Below are 6,170 nucleotides of genomic sequence, written 5' to 3' on the forward strand. Positions count from 1 at the left end.
TTTAACTCAGTATTATCCCTCTGGTAGGATGACACCAGGCTACTTCTTTAACTCAGTATTATCCCCTGGTAGGATGACACCAGGCTACTACTACACCCGACAGGTTAGAGTACAACACCTTGTTCCTGTACTACTGACTACTACTGACTACTACTGACTACTACTGACTACTACTGACTACTACTGACTACTACTTCAGACACCAGGCAGGTTAGAGTACAACACCTTGTTCCTGTACTACTGACTACTACTGACTACTACTGACTACTACTTCAGACACCAGGCAGGTTAGAGTACAACACCTTGTTCCTGTACTACTGACTACTACTGACTACTACTTCAGACACCAGGCAGGTTAGAGTCAGACACCAGGCCACAACTCTTCTTCTCTGGACACTAGCTGGTAGGAAATGAAACCTCGTGTCTCTGTGATGGGAAGTTAGAATGAACAATACATTCTTATTGGAACAGGTGGTGTCAGAGTTTTATACGATTCCTCAGACAGCGCCAGCCTGCCTGGCGGGAAGAATGTACACGGGTTGGAGGGATGGATGGATGGAGGGGAGGGAGGGATGGGTGGAGGGAGGGATGGAGGGTGGAGGGAGGGATGGGTGGAGGGAGGGATGGAGGGAGGGGTGGAGGGATGGATGGATGGATGGGTGGAGGGAGGGGGAGGGAGGGAGGGGTGGAGGGATGGATGGATGGAGGGGTGGAGGGAGGGGGGAGGGAGGGAGGGGTGGAGGGAGGGGTGGAGGGATGGGTGGAGGGATGGTGGGAGGGGTGGAGGGATGGATGGATGGAGGGGTGGAGGGAGGGGGAGGGAGGGAGGGGTGGAGGGAGGGATGGAGGGGTGGAGGGAGGGAGGGAGGGAGGGAGGGGGAGGGAGGGGAGGGGTGGAGGGAGGGGTGGAGCGAGGGAGGGGTGGAGGGAGGGGTGGAGCGAGGGTGGAGGGAGGGAGGGAGGGAGGGGTGGAGGGATGGATGGATGGATGGAGGGGGTGGAGGGAGGGAGGGGTGGGAGGGAGGGGGGGTGGAGGGAGGGATGGAGGGGTGGAGGGAGGGGAGGGGTGGAGGGAGGGATGGAGGGGAGGGATGGAGGGAGGGGTGGAGGGAGGGAGGGGTGGAGGGAGGGGTGGAGCGAGGGAGGAATGGAGGGAGGGGTGGAGGGGTGGAGGGAGGGATGGAGGGGTGGAGGGAGGGGGAGGGAGGGAGAGTGGAGGGAGGGATGGGGGAGGGAGGGAGGGGTGGAGGGAGGGATGGAGGGAGGGTGGAGGGATGGAGGGAGGGATGGAGGGGTGGAGGGGAGGGGAGGGAGGATGGAGGGAGGGTGGAGGGATGGAGGGAGGGATGGAGGGAGGGGTGGAAGGAGGATGGAGGGATGGATGGGTGGAGGGAGGGGAGGGAGGGAGGTGGAGGGATGGATGGATGGAGGGGTGGAGGGAGGGAGGAGGGAGGAGGGGTGGAGGGATGGGTGGAGGGATGGTGGGAGGGGTGGAGGGATGGATGGATGGAGGGGTGGAGGGAGGGGGAGGGAGGGAGGGGTGGAGGGAGGGATGGAGGGGGTGGAGGGAGGGAGGGAGGGAGGGAGGGGGAGGGAGGGAGGGTGGAGGGAGGGGTGGAGAGGGAGGTGGAGGGAGGGGTGGAGCGAGGGGTGGAGGGAGGGAGGGAGGGAGGGGTGGAGGGATGGATGGATGGATGGAGGGGTGGGAGGGAGGGAGGGGTGGAGGGAGGGGGTGGAGGGAGGGATGGAGGGGTGGAGGGAGGGGGAGGGGTGGAGGGAGGGATGGAGGGGGAGGGATGGAGGAGGGGAGGGAGGGAGGGTGGAGGGGGGAGGGTGGAGCGAGGGAGGAATGGAGGAGGGGTGGAGGGTGGAGGGAGGGATGGAGGGGTGGAGGGAGGGGGAGGGAGGGAGGGGTGGAGGGAGGGATGGGGGAGGGAGGGAGGGGTGGAGGGAGGGATGGAGGGAGGGGTGGAGGGATGGAGGGAGGGATGGAGGGGTGGAGGGAGGGGGGAGGGAGGGATGGAGGGAGGGGTGGAGGGATGGAGGGAGAGGGATGGAGGGGTGGAAGGAGGGATGGAGGGAGGGAGGGTGGAGGGAGGGGTGGAGCGAGGGGAGGAATGGAGGGAGGGGTGGAGCGAGGGGTGGAGGAGGGAGGGTGGAGGGATGGATGATGGAGGGGTGGAGGGAGGGGGATGGAGGGAGGGGTGGAGCGAGGGAGGGGTGGAGCGAGGGATGGAGGGAGGGGTGGAGCGAGGAGGGATGGAGCGAGGGGTGGAGGGAGGGGTGGAGCGACGGAGGGATGGAGCGAGGGATGGAGGGAGGGGTGGAGCGAGGGATGGAGCGAGGGATGGAGGGAGGATGGAGGGAGGGATTCTCTCCTCTCGGAGTTTGGCGCTCCTGATGTTTCATACTACCATAACCTACTTATCTATTATTTGAGAACTCCTCTCAAATGAACCCTGGTGTGTCCTCCCCAAGAGAGGGAGAACCCTTAACCCAGCCCAGAGAGAGAGAACCCTTAACCCAGCCCAGAGAGGAGAACCCTTAACCCAGCCCAGAGAGAGAGAACCCTTAACCCAGCCCAGAGAGAGAGAGAACCCTTAACCCAGCCCAGAGAGAACCCTTAACCCAGCCCATTGAGGAGAACCCTTAACCCAGCCCAGAGAGAGAGAGCCCTTAACCCAGCCCAGAGAGGGAGAACCCTTAACCCAGCCCAGAGAGAGAGAACCCTTAGCAGCCCAGAGAGGGAGAACCCTTAACCCAGCCCAGAGAGAGAGAACCCTTAACCCAGCCCAGAGAGAGAGAACCCTTAACCCAGCCCAGAGAGAGAGAACCCTTAACCCAGCCCAGAGAGAGGAGAACCCTTTAACTCCAGCCCAGAGAGGGGAGCCCAGAGCCCAGAGAGAGAACCCTTAACCCAGCCCAGAGAGGAGAACCCTTAACCCAGCCCAGAGAGAGAACCCTTAACCCAGCCCAGAGAGAGAGAGAACCCTTAACCCAGCCCAGAGAGAGAGAACCCTTAACCCAGCCCAGAGAGAGAGAACCTTAACCCAGCCCAGAGAGAGAACCCTTAACCCAGCCCAGAGAGAGAGAACCCTTAACCCAGCCCAGAGAGAGAGAGAACCCTTAACCCAGCCCAGAGAGAGAGAGAACCCTTAACCCAGCCCAGAGAGAGAACCCTTAACCCAGCCCAGAGAGAGAGAACCCTTAACCCAGCCCAGAGAGAGAGAACCCTAGCAACCCAGAGAGAGAGCCCTTAACCCAGCCCAGAGAGAGAGACCCTTAACTCCAGCCCAGAGAGAGAGAGAACCCTTAACCCAGCCCAGAGAGAGAGAACCCTTAACCCAGTAACCCAGCCCAGAGAGAGAACCCTTAACCCAGCCCAGAGAGAGAGTAGCAGGTCAGTCTCTGTGTACTGTGAGAGTAGCAGGTCCAGTCTCTCTGTGTACTGTGAGAGAGTAGCAGGTCAGTCTCTCTGTGTACTGAGAGAGTAGCAGGTCAGTCTCTCTGTGTACTGTGAGAGAGTAGCAGGTCCAGTCTCTCTGTGTACTGTGAGAGAGTAGCAGGTCCAGTCCAGGTGTACTGTGAGAGAGTAGCAGGTCCAGTCTCTCTGTGTACTGTGAGAGAGTAGCAGGTCAGTCTCTCTGTGTACTGTGAGAGAGTAGCAGGTCCAGTCTCTCTGTGTACTGTGAAGAAGTAGCAGGTCGGTCCAGGTGTACTGTGAGAGAGCAGGTCCAGTCTCTCTGTGTACTGTGAGAGAGTAGCAGGTCCAGTCCAGGTAAAAAATGTGAGAGAGTAGCAGGTCCAGTCTCTCTGTGTACTGTGAGAGAGTAGCAGGTCCAGTCTCTCTGTGTACTGTGAGAGAGTAGCAGGTCCAGTCTCTCTGTGTACTGTGAGAGAGTAGCAGGTCCAGTCCAGGTGTACTGTGAGAGAGTAGCAGGTCCAGTCTCTCTGTGTACTGTGAGAGAGTAGCAGGTCCAGTCTCTCTGTGTACTGTGAGAGAGTAGCAGGTCCAGTCTCTCTGTGTACTGTGAGAGAGTAGCAGGTCCAGTCTCTCTGTGTACTGTGAGAGAGTAGCAGGTCCAGTCCAGGTGTACTGTGAGAGAGTAGCAGGTCCAGTCTCTCTGTGTACTGTGAGAGAGTAGCAGGTCCAGTCTCTCTGTGTACTGTGAGAGAGTAGCAGGTCCAGTCTCTCTGTGTACTGTGAGAGAGTAGCAGGTCCAGTCCAGGTGTACTGTGAGAGAGTAGCAGGTCCAGTCCAGGTGTACTGTGAGAGAGTAGCAGGTCCAGTCTCTCTGTGTACTGTGAGAGAGTAGCAGGTCCAGTCTCTCTGTGTACTGTGAGAGAGTAGCAGGTCCAGTCTCTCTGTGTACTGTGAGAGAGTAGCAGGTCCAGTCTCTCTGTGTACTGTGAGAGAGTAGCAGGTCCAGTCTCTCTGTGTACTGTGAGAGAGTAGCAGGTCCAGTCTCTCTGTGTACTGTGAGAGAGTAGCAGGTCCAGTCCAGGTGTACTGTGAGAGAGTAGCAGGTCCAGTCTCTCTGTGTACTGTGAGAGAGTAGCAGGTCCAGTCTCTCTGTGTACTGTGAGAGAGTAGCAGGTCCAGTCTCTCTGTGTACTGTGAGAGAGTAGCAGGTCCAGTCCAGGTAGCAGGTCCAGTCTCTCTGTGTACTGTGAGAGTAGCAGGTCAGTCTCTCTGTGTACTGTGAGAGAGTAGCAGGTCCAGTCTCTCTGTGTACTGTGAGAGTAGCAGGTCCAGTCTCTCTGTGTACTGTGAGAGAGTAGCAGGTCCAGTCTCTCTGTGTACTGTGAGAGAGTAGCAGGTCCAGTCTCTCTGTGTACTGTGAGAGAGTAGCAGGTCCAGTCTCTCTATGTACTGTGAGAGAGTAGCAGGTCCAGTCCAGGTGTACTGTGAGAAAGTAGCAGGTCAGTCCAGGTGTACTGTGAGAGAGTAGCAGGTCCAGTCCAGGTGTACTGTGAGAGAGTAGCAGGTCCAGTCCAGGTGTACTGTGAGAGAGTAGCAGGTCAGTCCAGGTGTACTGTGAGAGAGTAGCAGGTCCAGTCCAGGTGTACTGTGAGAGAGTAGCAGGTCCAGTCCAGGTGTAGTGAGAGAAAGTAGCAGGTCCAGTCTCTTTGTGTACTGTGAGAGAGTAGCAGGTCCAGTCTCTCTGTGTACTGTGAGTAGCAGGTCCAGTCAGGTGTACTGTGAGAGAGTAGCAGGTCCAGTCTCTGTGTACTGTGAGAGAGTAGCAGGTCCAGTCTCTCTGTGTACTGTGAGAGAGTAGCAGGTCCAGTCTCTCTGTGTACTGTGAGAGAGTAGCAGGTCCAGTCCAGGTGTACTGTGAGAGAGTAGCAGGTCCAGTCTCTCTGTGTACTGTGAGAGAGTAGCAGGTCCAGTCTCTGTGTACTGTGAGAGAGTAGCAGGTCCAGTCTCTCTGTGTACTGTGAGAGAGTAGCAGGTCCAGTCCAGGTGTACTGTGAGAGAGTAGCAGGTCCAGTCCAGGTGTACTGTGAGAGAGTAGCAGGTCCAGTCCAGGTGTACTGTGAGAGAGTAGCAGGTCCAGTCCAGGTGTACTGTGAGAGAGTAGCAGGTCCAGTCCAGGTGTACTGTGAGAGAGTAGCAGGTCCAGTCCAGGTGTACTGTGAGAGAAGTAGCAGGTCCAGTCCAGGTGTACTGTGAGAGAGTAGCAGGTCCAGTCCAGGTGTACTGTGAGAGAGTAGCAGGTCCAGTCCAGGTGTACTGTGAGAGAGTAGCAGGTCCAGTCCAGGTGTACTGTGAGAGAGTAGCAGGTCCAGTCCAGGTGTACTGTGAGAGTCCAGTAGCAGGTCCAGTCCAGGTGTACTGTGAGAGAGTAGCAGGTCCAGTCCAGGTGTACTGTCCAGTAGCAGGTCCAGTCCAGGTGTACTGTGAGAGAGTAGCAGGTCAGTCTCTGTGTACTGTGAGAGTAGCAGGTCCAGTCTCTCTGTGTACTGTGAGAAGTAGCAGGTCCAGTCTCTCTGTGTACTGTGAGAGAGTAGCAGGTCCAGTCTCTCTGTGTACTGTGAGAGTAGCAGGTCCAGTCTCTCTGTGTACTGTGAGAGAGTAGCAGGTCCAGTCCAGGTGTACTGTGAGAGAGTAGCAGGTCCAGTCCAGGTGTACTGTGAGAGAGTAGCAGGTCCAGTCAGGTGTAACC

General features: G+C 57.7%; 1 long non-coding RNA gene across 1 annotated transcript; it reads left to right on the plus strand.

The window, feature by feature from the left end:
• Positions 1-3,970: 3,970 nt before the first annotated feature.
• LOC127924477 (uncharacterized) lies at positions 3,971-5,791 on the plus strand. Its single transcript, XR_008117974.1, has 3 exons — positions 3,971-4,284; positions 5,457-5,621; positions 5,656-5,791. It is a non-coding gene; the product is annotated as an uncharacterized LOC127924477 (long non-coding RNA).
• Positions 5,792-6,170: the final 379 nt, after the last annotated feature.

This window comes from Oncorhynchus keta, unplaced genomic scaffold (genome assembly GCF_023373465.1).
Source record: "Oncorhynchus keta strain PuntledgeMale-10-30-2019 unplaced genomic scaffold, Oket_V2 Un_contig_4089_pilon_pilon, whole genome shotgun sequence".
NCBI classification, from domain to species: Eukaryota; Metazoa; Chordata; class Actinopteri; order Salmoniformes; family Salmonidae; genus Oncorhynchus; species Oncorhynchus keta.